Genomic DNA, 15224 nt, shown 5'->3' on the forward strand with positions numbered 1-15224 from the left:
TTCATTGCACTGACTTCCTCTAGGTTAAGCATGGAGGAAAGACAAATGGCTCATCTCCTTTGGTATCCTGGATTTGGTGGACTAGTGCATGAGATTCTACCAGGCTCATAAATCAGAAACCATGATGTCAGGATAAGCAGTTTTCTTTAAGTTTGTGTTAAAGAAACTGTGTTAAACTGTGAACTTCTATCTAAATTCCCTGCACAATCATGTTTTTAGGGTATTCTTTGGCATAACCAATTGCAAGACAGAAGATGAAATTCCAGAATCTTTCCTCACTTACCTAAGTTAAGACAGTTAATAAGAGAGGTCTTCCTCGTTCCTCTATTTGTGTTCATCAGATACCTAAAAGAAGTATTCTCTTTCCCTAACAATGGGAAATAGAAGGCTTTTGGTGTGAAAATTAGCAGCTGCTAATTGTATTTATCTCTTAGACTAAGAGGTTTATTATTTATCTTCCCTGTTGCAGTGCCCATGTGGCAGCACTGATATTGAGCAGCTGGACAGATTGCACCCTGGAGCCACATCTGCAGCTATATAGATCAACACCACTTTCATTGCCTCAGTGCTGGAGAAGTTTATCTTCTGTCAGCTAGATTTACTACCTACTTCATGAATTTTTAAGGGTTTTCCCCTCCCCTCCTCCAATCTGATTTTTAAAGCATGTTACTATAATCTGGTACTGATTGTTAACATCTGATTAGTTAAGTATTTGCTTACTTTCCCCCCCCCCCCCTAATTAAGAGGGATTTCCAGTTGGGTTTGCAAATATAAATCTTGAATGGACAAGAGAACAAACAGTGACTGCTCAGTGAAACTGGGAAATGTCTGTAAAGGACTGCAAAATACAAAACAGTATGAATTATCCAAACACATGAGTGCAACATGGATCATAGCTGTTTTTGTCATTTCTAAGTATTTGAACTGACTACTTGGTAATTACTTACACTAGGCTTTTTTCCCTGAGAAAGCCGAGTCCTAAATTATCTGCTTTCTATAAAGAATAACAAAAAATACTTTCTGATGCCAATAGCAACCATATCCTAGTGATAATCTATATGTTTTTCTAATAATTTATTAAAGGAAATACAGCTTTATATACACCCAGGCACCTACAGAGTATTATCAAATTTTTATCCAGATAACTGTCATAGTAGCAAGGCAGAACCCAACAAACTATTTAAATTAGTTCATGGGGCTAGTAAAGGCTGAAAGATCCTAAGTTTTCTTCTCCTCCAAGTATTTTAGAACCTTTTAACTCGGACCAGCTATATTCAGTAGGCAGAACATTGAACCAAATTAGCATAGTACATACACGCTCAACTTGTCTTTGGAACATGGCTTTCTCTGTTTTTCTCATTAGCATCAATGTCTGCAACTGTATCACAGCAGAAGTATTCTGCAATTATATCACAGCAGAAATTCTCTGGGTTTTTTTTTTTCATTTCACTTCTTATAAGATGAAAAAAACATTATATGGCTTTCCTACCTAGGAAGACTATAAAATAATGCGTTAGAATTTCAAGAATTCTCAAGTAATTTGAGTTCAACTGAAGAGGTAAAAGCGGTGCTTTTGCATATGCCAGTTGAGATCAGTTTTCACGTCTATTTACAGACTAGAAGTGTTTTGTGTAATTCCTGTGTTTTTTTATGTAAATCTCCAACATCATCTGCTGTCAAGTGGCATCTCATCAATTTTTGATTACATTTGTATCAAGTTAACATCACATGTATTGGATTCCTCCAGCCTGCTTCTCCAGCTATTAGCTTTGTGAACTTAAAACTAGAAGTCAGAAGTTCCATGTCCCACCATTTAAGGCAGCTACATAATGCCAGAGTTCATCATTAGCACGATCTCTGGATTTCTATGAGATCAGAACTCCACTGCAACATGACGTGTTAGTCCAAAGGAGAACTCATAGCAAAACTTGACTATCTGTGCATAGTACAGAAGAGTGCTGCAATGGAGTCAAAAATCAGAAGCAGTTTTAAAAGGAATGGAAAGAACCAGAGTATAATTTGATGTGTAGTGAATGTAGCCAAAACTTTTTTGCACTTGGTATAGGCTTATATGAAAAGCTCTGGGCAGAATTCCTTTAGGAATAGTGTTTCCAAAACAGACCTCAGAAGGAAGATGGATAGAAGAAAGAAGTCAAGCAATCTTCATGCTTAAATGACGAACTAACCAATAATGTGGAAGGTTCTTTCTTTCCTTCTAAAGTAAGTTCTAAATATTCAAATAACTCAGTTTTGACAGCTCTTTGAAAAAAATATTCATATTCCAAATGACCATTTGCAGTAGATTAAGACTTGGTGGTTTGTTCTTCATGTTTGTAACTGCAGTTTTCACTGCATCTCTTTATCAAAGCTCACAACTGACTCACTAAAACAAAATTCAAAAAAATACTTTATGACAACAAAATAGACATAGTCCTTGTTTAAACTTTTTTGTTTTCAATGATGTCTTATTTTTCCTCATGGTTTGTTAAGATTTCATTCTGGCTATCTGGAATATATATTTCCAATGTTTAAATTAAGCACCGTAAAATCCCAAATTAAAGTAGTGTTGTGTTTTCATACTATAACATCCAGTTAAGTCTAGCCTTATGCATAAACATATAGCATGAATTAAACAACTTTAGATTTATTCATCTATATAAATATAGTGCAGGGAATATTTATAATGAAGTGGATATCAGGGTACTTAGACACCTTAGTAAGAGGTTAACACTTCAAGTATCCCATCAATCTTTATGAATTACTGTTGTGTTCTGTGTAAAATGACAGATTTTAATTCATATGATATTCAGGAATATGTCAAAGGTATACCCAAAGAGATATCCATGTAAGGAGAAAACCTTAACTCTGACCTATTCTCACTCCTGTGAAGGATGCCGGTTTTAATGCTGTGGGTGTACAGGTATGTTTTTGTTACATTTCACACTGCACAAAAGGACTGGGCAACAAAGGCTGTTGAGACAGTTGCCTTTTAACAATCTTTAGTTAGATTCATCAACCCTTCTGTTTGGTAGATTGTGGCCATATGGATCTGTACACATGATTTCCTGTTCAGCCTTCATATATCACGTACATTGTAGGCTGACATGAGAGATCTAAGCCATGTGCAGGATTCCATATTACTTACTGAGATTTGTACCACCTGGTCTGGTCTACAAGAGCTACAGTGAAAAAAATCTACAACTGTTTAGGGCAACAGTACACTAAGACTGTCTTTGCACAATAAATGTTGCTATTCTGAGAAACATAGAAGCTACCTTTGATCAGATATTCTCCAGCATCTTGTACTCATGTCTAGATATGTTTCTTCCCTGATTATGAGAAGTGGTATATGTGAACTTGCAATCTTCTCTAAATATGCCAGAGACGATGAACATGCAAACACTTTTTTGCTGTGTGTGCACATCTACAGTAGTACATTAACAATATCTACAGTGGCATATATTTTTGTTAGAATTAGGAATTATATTTTGAATTGAGGGCGGAAGTAAAGAAAAGGAAAGCAACAACACTGATGTTATTGTGATGTGGTAGCAAAGTTCCTCTAAAGAAAATATTCACATGGGTAGGCCCAAACAACCACTATAGTACTTGTAGGTCATTATTGCAGCACAAACAAACTGAGGAGTATTAAAAAAGTGGGCCTGTTTAGTTTGCCTCATAGAGTATGAATCATAATTTGAATGTTTCTGGGAAAAGAAAGATAAATTCTTGAGGCATTTTTCTCATACATCTTTTCATTAGCGTTATCAAATACAAACATGATCAAATTAATGAGTTTTAAAAAAATTCTTCATAACTCTTCATATAAATGCATAAAAATGCATTTATATTTTTTAGATTAATTCTGCAAATACTCTCCTGGAAGCACAAACTCAGTTCTGGAAATGTTTACAAATGTTTAATGTTTAACTCACAGGCTGGTAAGTATGTATCAGCTAGAGACTTCTGACATGATGGCTTTTCGGGTAGGTTTTGTTGTGTTTTCAGGAGGAGTTGTTTGGTTGGTTCTTTGTTTGTTTGGGTGTTTTTGTTTTGGTTTTGTGGGGCTTTTTTTTGTGGTTGGTTTGTTTGCGTGGAGGGTTTTTGTTTCTTTTCTTTGTTTGTTTTTTAATTATTGCTTAGTCATAAGGCAACGTAAATACACCGTGTTGGTTCCAGACCTGAGTAAGTGTGTGTTCCTCACCAACCTGGATCACTCAGAGTTTTGTTAGCTCAGAGATTTCTGCTGTGATACTGTTTGAGTGCTGCAATCATGCTCTTAGAGTGAGCAGCAAGCACTCTGAGTCTGAAGTTGCATTCAAAATCTACAGGCCAGAGAGTTTTAGGTGCTTTGAAAAATTAGACTATTATATTCTATTTTGTAAGTTAAGATTGATGCACATATGAATGCATCACTAATGCACCATGAACAAGAAGCAAAGAGTATGTTATGATTAGTCATTATCATGGAGAGAGAGGAACTATTTGGATACAAGTTTTAAACTTTGGGCAGTTTGGAGACCACCATGCCCTATATATATATTTCCATAGTGTACAAAATTAATCACAACTCTAATCTCATTGGAATTAGCTATCCAGGTGTCCACAATCACATCCTGAATGTTCTATTTTTTCTATGAGGAATGACATAAGAATACTTCATATTTGAGGATAACAATCAAACATTCTCTAGCTTAATGCCTAGGTACATGGTTTAAATGGATACATTCCTATGACACTATAACAGATGTCCTTTCTCATATTGCTATATAATTGTTATTGTAAACCATATTTAATAATGATGTAATAGTAATAATACTACAATGGTTCACTGACAATAGCATCCTTAGCACAGTAAACATTTTACTGTCTACTAGCAGAGGAACATAAACCTCCAGAAACATAGAATAAGAACTTTTCAGTAGAGCAGATCACTGACTTCCTTATTATTTCCCAACAGCAAAAAGAAATATTAAGTAAAATTTACTTTGGTTTAGGAAAGCAAACTGTCGTTTGACTTTGTAGGATAAGATTATGCCAAGAAGTTAATCTGTGAGTCACTATGCTGGGAAGTACTTTTGTTGAGCTTACTCCTTGTAAAATCTATCCCACAGTAAAACCTTTTTTTTTCTAGAGAATTATCTGTCCTCCAAACATGTTAACTAGTCAAAAAAAATATATCAGAAGAGATCAGATCCAGTCTGCACATAGAATGTTAGGTACACACACACCTGTAGTATTGTGTTGGTTTACAATTTATGCCGAAACTTTTCCTTTTTTTTTTTTATTTCCCTTTAAAATTACAAGCATCCACAGTACTTAAAATACTTACTACAGTGAAAAAAGTTCCCTTCAACTCTAATTAAAACTGTCTCAATGTTTACCTGACACTTACACTATGCTGATAAGGGAATATGTTACAGAAGTGATAATTCATTCAACAGAAGCAGAAGATTTAAATTGGAGAAACTGGGTTAAAATTTTCAAGCACCACATACCCCTGAAACAAATCCCTAAATTGTGGATGTAGTGTCAAAAGCTAGTTAGATACCTGTACCACAGCAGAGAGAGAAGGATAGCGTAAATAATGCACAATGGAGAACACCTCTGGAAGACCTGCTAAATTAGGATCATGTGGCTTGGCATTCTTGGTATGCAAAGTAGAAAGTCATCTGTCATGGTTTTCAAACCACCACATCAGCCAAGGTCCAGAGCCAACTGAGAAGCAAACATGCATTCTGAAGAGTGTTACAAGTGAGTTTTGGAAAGCTGAACACATAGAGAGGGAAGTTTATTTATAGCTAAAATAACCATAACAGATGCCTATAAAAGAGCTGCCATCACTACTAGAATACAGCCTGCCTAGCAGGGAAAAACATTTAAGTGACATTCCCCACAGGGTTAAGTAATTTAATAGCTTATCTGAAGATGGAACATAATAAGATCTATGTCTGAGAAAGCTCTAGCTATTACCAACCATACTGACACTGTGCCATGGATAAATCTCTCTCCTCAATGCACAGGTCTAAGAAGACACTTCTCACCCAGCCCATGTCTAACTGGTTTGGGAGGTTAACCATTGCCCCAGACAAAAGCATGGCTAGAACAGCACGCTTCATGAACCTTCACGTAACTACCACAGCTTCTTTCCCTTCATTTCTCTGCACAAACCTGAGGCCATTAAACAACAGCTTGTAAAAATACCAAGCTATTTATAGACATCAGTACTTACTCATTATGAATCTGGTAAATTATACTGAAAAATGAAGGGGTTTAGCTTGTATGAAAAGTAAATGAAACCTGAAAAAAACCCCAAGAGTTTGGCTGGACCAACTTCTTTAGACTTGAACTCCAGGAGTTTCAAAGTATCTAGGAAAGAAAGTAACCATTACAACAGTAAGAAGAACTATGGAGTTTTCAGAGGACTACCATGTACTCATATTAGTCTTGCAAAAAGACAGTAAAGGATGAAACAAGTCCATTTCATTGGAGATCTGCTATAATTCACGTGTTAATAAAAATTGTACAACTTCTGCCTGTAGTACCTGAAAAGGATGAGGAATCCATGCAGCTCTTTTTTGTATGCACTGCATAAGACAACTGAAGAGAAGAAACAGCCAAAACATGTATTATGAATATCTTTAAATGTATGAATGAAAAGTTTGTGCTGGGCAGCACTTAATATCCATTATTGATTATGCATAATTGTTCAGGAGTAATATGTAGTACATTAAAGGAAGAAATTGAAAATTATATTTTGAAACCATGAATTCAAATAAGACCTGCCAACCCATTACAAACATTTTGAACAAAAAAAAAAAAAATAAAGGAAAAAAGGAAAGAAAAAAGAATCGAAAAGAAAAAAGACCTGGGAAATAAATTGAAAGGGAAGGAAATTACTACATGTTACTATAACTGGTACAGATTATATCAAAGGATTATTAGAATTTGGAGGAAAACATTATTATTTTCTAAATTGAATTGGATTATTTATTACAGTTCTAAAAAATATTGAACATAAGGAAGATCCCAAGCAAATATTAGATTAGACTGGGAAATAATATAAATGAAAGTAGTGGCTCTGAGATAAATCTCTATACAAACATTACAAATATTAAATTCTCTTTCACATAGCTCTGATCTGATAAGAATAGCTTTATGTTTTCTAAATGCCTAGTCCTCTAGTTTGAGTCACTACCTATGTAGAAAAACTATTAGCCACATTTGGATTGAAGGAAATACCAACTTCAGCAGAGGGACTATAATAGAGGAATAATTTTCAGTCCTAATCAGGTCCCATATCACACTTCATTCATAGTTCACAGGCCTTCTGTGCGACTAGATTCTTTATATTCCATAGATGAGAAAATGGTATACAATGGTATCTTCTTCCTAACATTATTCATTTTCCCGGTGTAGACATTACCTTTCCAAAGCTGGAAAACTGAAAACATTGAAATGCTGACTTCGGAAGAAACTTATAATGAATGTTAGAACTGCACACTCACATTGATCAGTAAACATATGTCTGCAGAATGAAAGATCATAGTCATCTGTGAACGTAATTTTCAAAGACAGAAAATGTAGTTTACATCCAGCTTCCAGCTTTTGTTACTAGTATTTGGCTCAAGAGCGCTCCAAGCTGACCCTTCTTATGCTTGCTGGACACTTTTGCCGTAAATATAAGGAATCAGGGAATTTGAAATCTGAATAAATACTGTGGATTGTTTGTAATAATTATTAGGCAAATCTTTTCTTTTTCCATATTTTGTGTCACATTTCAACTCTTTATCCAAGTAACATGTAAGCATTTGGATTTTGTAAATATTTCCATATTCATCTGATGAGTATGTAGATGTGATTTTTGCTATCATTCTTACACCACGGAAGTGTTTTGCTATTCTTCAGAGGCCTTTAAATTAACACTTTGGCTAAAATTATCATAACCAGAAGCAGCATCTTCATGAGATGACACCATATGCCAGTTTAAAGTAAAGAGTCCGTGCTACATCTGGCTACAGTTTCGGACACCAGGCCAAGAGTATGAACTGATGCCACAAGCAAAGAAACAAAACCAGAATTATACAAAATAAAACCAGAGAAGGTTGTGTTCACTATTTTCTCTTGTTTACAAAATCTACCCCCATCCCGCTTTATCATGAAGATAAGAGAGAACTGAACACTAGGAAGCAAGAGAGGGAATTTAGTTTCGATCACAGCCAAACTACTTTATGCGAATCTTGATATTATAGTAAGTCAAGAGCTTCAGGATTTGAGGGTTGTAGTATTATGGAGGGGAGTTGTGGGGTTTTTTTTTAGTTGTTGTTGTTTTACAGTGAGTCTTTAAATCTCCCATTGGAATTATTCCCAGGGTTTTTGACAGAGAAGAAACCCAAAACAATGTTGGACATGCATTGATTTTGGTTATTTTTTTAAGTGCATTCTTCTCCAGGTAAAATGCTTCCTAACAAGGCAATTATGAAACCAAATCTCTTTAACTCATAATATTTGTATTAAACTTCAATTCTATGCAGATCAAGCTAACTCCTTTCTCCCCAGGAAGAACCACTGAACTGTAGGGACAGGGCAGGCTAGCTTCCTCAGCCACAATCTTCAAGACCTGTGCTCAAGAAGGGCAGCTCTAGGTAATCCATGATCCCTGAGACTTTAGGGTGAAGAAGCAGGCACGGCATCACTGCACAAGCCCTTCAGACACTGCTGTTAATTACGAAGAGGCCCTCGCAGGTGTGCTCCATCGGCACACTGACAGCCCACTCTGCTTCGCAACCTGTCTCTGTCCTCACCAGCACTGTCAGAATTGAGCACTTCATTAACATCTGTGAATTAATCTCTTTTCCGAGCTAAAAAAAACAACCTTCCCCACTGTGCAGACAAGACTGCCACTAATCAGAGCATAAACAAGCATTAATTTCATACATACAACCAGTCTTCTAGGTAATGCAGACTCTAAATTTCTGAAGAAAAATATACTTTCTAGACAAGGACTTGTGCCCTTACTGGCCTTCCTTGGGGGACATCTCTTTATAGGCTGGAACAAAGCCTATGGAATTGTCCATGTGATACAGCTGGACTGTTCATTTTGGTTCTGTCCTGATAACAATTTTAACTGTCATCACCTCTGAGAGAGCATATAAGTTGATTAACTAACATGCATAAAGCATGTGGATTTCTTAGAAGGACCTAGGGAATAGTATCCTGACAGTAGATCAAATCGTGTAGTTTTCTCCTTCTGAGGGGCCATCATTAGATAAACACCTACATATAATTGTTTGGCTGAAGATATACTGATGATCCAATGCTTTTACTATGCAAGTTTCTTATATACTGATACCGTACTGACTTATTCATTTATGACCTGCATTACTGGTATTTTATCTGAAGCACTCCATGGCAATTGACACGTGATTAAAGGTTAGAAAAATGGATTAAAGGGTGGAGAGTTATGACAGAGGAAATATTTATAAATTGCATTTTCAATACTATTTACAAATATGTGATGCTTATTTACATTTTCATTGAGAAAGTTTTATTTCACTTTTCTGAGATACCTACCAACACATTTAATGAACATTTAATTGCTTAATGCTTCATCCTCACAGCTCCACCTTTTCCCTGTATGTACCACATTGTTCTTTATTGTCCTATCTGAAACACAGATGCACAGCGAAATTTCCAAGAACAATAAATGATGTAAATCACACAGAAATTCCAGAAGCTTTTAGCTCCTAAGTGCTTCTGAAAATTGTATTGAAGCTCTGTGGCACAAATATAAATCTTACACCATTTTACATGATTTTGATGCTGTAATTGCAAATTGTAACTATTTTTGAAAATGTAGCTATTGCAGGCATATACAAAATACCATCTTCTTAGCAATCTATTGCTGTTCAGCACCATTGCTGTCTATTGAGAAAATAATGTTTCATCATATTGTCACATTTTTACTGTGATCAATACTAGACAAGAATGTCCTCACTGATCACGAGTCTCAACTTTCAAAGTTGATTTTTAATTTATTGAGAAACAAGGAAAACTCTGTCCTATTTTGCCAGATTACTTCTATATGAAGTTGTATCAATCAACCAAGTATCACTTGCCACCTAGGAGTGTTATTTCCAGTGGTAAATCCAGGTGCTTCTGACTTGCAGAAATTGACATAAAAGCATTTGCGGAAGATGGGGAAAAATGATGGAGAAGATGCTAATCAGTATTTATTTAATCTAGGTAAGTACATCTTGTTGCAGAGTGAATGTGGGGCTGAACTGTAGCACAGAAAGCTCTCAAAGAGGCTGCAAGTATACAGAGTGAGTCTAGTGATGGTGAAAAGAAGCCTTGCTATTCTTTAAAGGCATGAAACATATAGGATTAGAGGGATGAAACACCTTTCCTATGAGAAAAGGCTGAAAGAGTTGGAGTTGTTCAGCCTGGAGAAGAGAAGGTTTTGGGAAGATGTCACCGTGCTCATTCAGTACTGAAATGGAGTCTATAGGTTTTATCAGGGTCTGTTGTGGTAGAACAGGTGGTGATGGCTTTACACTGAAAGAGGGTAGATTCTGACTAGATATAAGGAAGAAATATTTTATGTAGAGAGTGGTGAAACACTGGCACAGGTTGCCTTGAGACGTGGTAGATATCCCATCACTGGGATCATTCCCAGTGGCAATGAGTCTCATCACTGGGAATCTGAACAACCTTTTCTAGTTGAAGGAGAACTACATGACCTGAAAAAGTCAATTCCAAACCAAACTATTCTATAAGTCTATGAAACTTTTCCTGGATCATACTGGAAGTGACTCTTCCTCTGTAATCTCTTACCTCTGCAGAGGGACTTCTGGACTGTGTTTCACTACTTAGTTACACTTCAGTTTGTTCTTATGTGGTCAAACAGAGGGAGGGTGCTTTCTGTACCTTTTCTAAAACATGCCAAAAGACTAGAGAAAATGCACTTTACAGATGGTTAAACCTGGAAAACTGCTGCTCATTTGGAAACCATTACCAAGAACATATTTCTCAAACAAAAGATGTTTCATACAGAGCTTAGTATTAAGAACGTTACCAGGGCACTACAGTTTATAGTAGTGTATTGGGTCTGGCTGAGATGGAGTTCATTTCCCATAGTAAGCCACAAAGTGCTGTGCTTTGCATTGGTAGCTAGATGGGTGTTGATAACACACCGGTGTTTTGGCTACTGCTGAGCAGGGCAGACACAATATCAGCACTGTAACATTCTCTCCTCAATCAAGGGCAAGATTCTAGGAGGGGACCCAAGTGCGCCAGCTAACCCAAATTAACAAAAAGGGATATTCCATACCATGTGATGTCAGCTCAGATATAAAAGCAAAGGCAAGGAGCAGGAAGACAGGCATTCATTGTGTCCAGTGGCTGCCTGCTGAGCAACTGTTGCACATGCTGAAGCCCTGCTGCTAAGAAGTGGCTGACCATCGCTGCTCACAGGAAGTAGAGAATGAACTGTGTTATCTTTTGTTTTGCTTTGCTTTTGTGCGCACAAGCTTCCACTTTGCTTCTGCTTTAATAAACTGCCTTATCTGTACCCACAAGTTGTTTTCCATCTTACTCTCTCCCCAGTCTGGCTGTGAAGGGGAGTGACAGAGTGGCTGGGTTTAGCACCTGGTGTCCAGTCAAGGTCAACCCACCACAAGTAGTTAAGAAAAATCAAGAGAAAACTCAAGCCACAGGAATAACCTACCAGAGTGAATGATAGTTCTCTGTCAGCAGGGAGGAGCTGGCTAGTTAGGTCCTTTTCTGTTAACTCACACTTTGCTCAGATGAACACAAATGCTTCTACTTCAGTCTAAAGTTGATAATTTCTGTAAAGGTTAAACAACAGACCTCTCTACAGAAAAAGGAATATGGTCACTATTATACTACCAGTAACCTAAGCCTTATGGGAAACTGCACCTTTCCAGTTTACTGTCTGCTTCTGCAAAACTCTTGTGCTAGACTTTAGAGGTTACTAAACACCGATTCATTTAGATCAATGACCTCATCAAGAGTCATTAAGAATAATGGTAATAATGTCAACGTACACTGATTTACTCAAGCTGAGAATACAGCATGTCAAAAGAATTTGCAAACCATAAACATAAAATATTGCATCGTCATATAGATTTCCATAATGTTTGAATCAGATAATATTTGAAGTTTCAGTTCCATGAAGCACAGAATCTAGAGAGTTGATATCACACCTTGCATGCATGATATTAATGCAAGAAGAATCATGTATCTGATAATAGTGTAAGAAACAAAAACATTATATTGCTTGAGAAAGGCCAGAGAAGAGGAATAAAGAGGTTACGAATCAGCAGGGTTGTCCATTTCAGGTTCTCTGTTCTGAAGAAGTCTTCAGATTCGATGTAGAAAGGCAGTTTCAACTTACTTTGAGGACTTGTACAATGATAAAAGCTATAAATATATTTACAGCTATAAATTATAGAATTTGAGGTTCTGTTCTCAAGGAATCCAGAGTTCTTTGGCATTACTTATGGACCACTAATGCATATCTTAATCCTTAAAAAGGAGGGAATAATATGTTGCCTTTGCAACTGAATCTGTAATAAGAATCTCAGGGCATTTTACAAACATTAATCCTCCCCATTGTTCAGAAAGTCGTTACTGTTAATGTAATCATCAGCAAGCTGAGACACAGCAAGATAAAGGCCTAAATTTTGCAATGGGCTACGAGAAATGTGGGAAATCTTCACTGGTCTCTTTAAAAGATGTTTCAAAGATCTTGCAGGAACTCTTCTAACCATGTGACAGGGAGCATTCTCATATTACAAGAGGAAAGAGTGGGATAAGATATTCTCGAAGCTAGTTTTCCCCGATGGGAGAAAAAATATAAAAATTGAAATTAATTATTTACTATCCTCACAATTTCAGACAATTTTGTGAGCATTTTGAAAGACTTTCCTAAACAGTAATCTCTTGGCTGAAAAATAATGTACCCTACAAAATAGAATTTTCTCACTTCTGCAAGTAAAATGTACTTGTTTCATTGTGGGTTTAGTTGCATTGAATATACTCCCCTACAATATATTAAGTAAATTCAGTTACTAAGCAAAATGTGTATAATATTTTTTATTGCATTAAGAGGCAATAGTGTAGAATTGAGCCGTGCAAATTAAAGGATCTAAACCCTTTTGAACAATAAGTGATTTGTTTTATCTGTTTATTTTTTTAATATATCCATTTTGCAGAATTTTAGCCACTTAATGCTACTATTCTAGTAATTTTCACTAGAAAAACTCATACAGCCAATGTTCAAAAAGCTTAGAAAGTTCACTGCCATTACTCTGCTGTTCCCCAGACGAAACCCAAGACATAATGCTGCTGTGAAACATACCACCCTCTGCAGATTCATCTATTATCAGCATAGAAACTAGCATACCGAATTTCATCACTGAAATGAGGTAACATACCATTTGGAGTGAGACCAAAATTCATGTCAGAATTTCATTCTGCCTATGATTTCCTTGGTATGTTCACATATGATCAGAAGGCAGCTACAACAATAGTTCTCATTCAAGTTGCTTTCTAATCATGAAAACATTAGAAGATATCATACTTCTTTTAGTTTTTACTATACAAGACAAATAATAAAAAAATTAATCCTAAAATCTAAATTTAAGAAGTAAAGAACAAAGTGAACAAAGAAAAGGATATTAGCGTTTTCTTCCATCTCTCTCTCTCTCAATATCCAAATTTCACAGCAGAATTACAGTTGTGGAACTCGGGGAGAAGGCAAGGTTAAGGGTTGGGTGCAGAAGAAACAATAGAGCACAAATCTTTTGCTTTTAACTCAAACCATTTAGAAGGAAGAAAAGTGCCAGGTTTTTATCTTAATACAGATAAGTCAGCTTGAAGGAGCATCTCTGTGATCTCACAAGAAAAACAAATCAACATGTTTGAGCACTTAATTTTTTCCTGAACTAGACCTATTTTCCCTCATATGCCAATGGTTATGTCTCTCGCAACATGTGACAGTTTTTTCTTTCTCTGGAGCATTGCCAGAATTCATCCTTGTCTTCATCCTGCCTATGCTGACACTTCATTAATCACTTAATGGTTTTAACATTTTACTTCTTCCTACTAGATCTATATTCTGTGAAATGAACCATTGGCAAAAAATTCTTTTTTTTTTACCTTTTGGTAAAACAAACAAAGAAAGAAAAAGCTAAATAAGGGGAGTGGGTCGGTGGGGGTGGTGTGTTTGTTCAACTACCCCTCAACAGAGCTGCAGTGTCTATGTAATGCACAAATGTACCCATAGCTTCCCCTTAATTCAGTTTTCTTTTCTTCTTGTCTGTTCAATTTTCCAACCTTCAATTTTCCAACTTTCCATTTCCATTTTTCTACATGATAATGAAGAATGTTAAGGGTCTTCTCCATTTCTTGTCAAGTTAAGTGCAAACACCTACGTTATTCTGCTTTTAATGGCTTCCATGACTGATGATGAACAGATGGCAAGATTTGGTTAAGTCTTAGAGAACCAGAATGTTGATTAATAATAGAACAAATCTGGCACAAACGTAACATTCAATTTCTCTTTACTTTCTTCTTGCAATGCCTTATCTTATTTTAAATCTACCTTCTGAACCTCTTTTTAGCTTGCCCCTTTTTAATTCTGAGCAATCAATTCTGTTCTGAATATTTCCCTGTCTTGGATTTTTCTTGTCGTGATGTGTTACAACATCAGGGTCCAGGTCTTGGTCTAGATGATCCTGATGGAACACAAGCAGTTAAGTAAAATGTAAAAGTATGCAGTGTGACTATTAAGTGCTTTTCTGATTTTTTTTTTCATTGCTGTTGGCCTGTTTTTGAAGAAAGGTACAATTAAAAGTCATTTTATTATAGATGTGTAAAAAAAATTCTTCTCAACTGCAAGCAATGATTCTCTCCAGTGAAATACACCTGGCTAATAAGATACAATCTAGTAGCATGGAGGAGAAAATACAGCCAGTTCTCTTTCTTCTCCCTTTCCCAGAAGTACTTATTCATTAGAATTATGTGCAAAACATTTGTTTGACCTGAGGTTCCACCTTTCAACGCAATCTCTAAACTTGTAGTGTTCCTACTTGGATAAAAATGAGAGCAGTTAATTGCCCTTGATGTTCTTCTCTTGTCAGCCCAAATTCAAATACATCTTTCTAATCTGAGACTTATGCAAAGTAAACTAATGTTTA

At 36.1% G+C, this 15224-nt stretch overlaps 1 long non-coding RNA gene across 2 annotated transcripts in view; it reads left to right on the top strand.

The window, feature by feature from the left end:
• Positions 1–3936: 3936 nt before the first annotated feature.
• Positions 3937–15224, top strand: part of LOC108493081 — a 34404-nt gene continuing 23116 nt past the window's right edge. The window contains exon 1 of one of the 2 annotated variants that reach the window (XR_001873327.1): positions 3937–3986. This is a non-coding gene — a long non-coding RNA (uncharacterized LOC108493081). The remainder of the gene's footprint in view (positions 3987–15224) is intronic. The other variant, XR_001873326.1, reaches the window with a different exon arrangement.

Source organism: Lepidothrix coronata, unplaced genomic scaffold (assembly GCF_001604755.1).
Source record: "Lepidothrix coronata isolate B3197 unplaced genomic scaffold, Lepidothrix_coronata-1.0 Scaffold14, whole genome shotgun sequence".
Classification (NCBI taxonomy): Eukaryota; Metazoa; Chordata; class Aves; order Passeriformes; family Pipridae; genus Lepidothrix; species Lepidothrix coronata.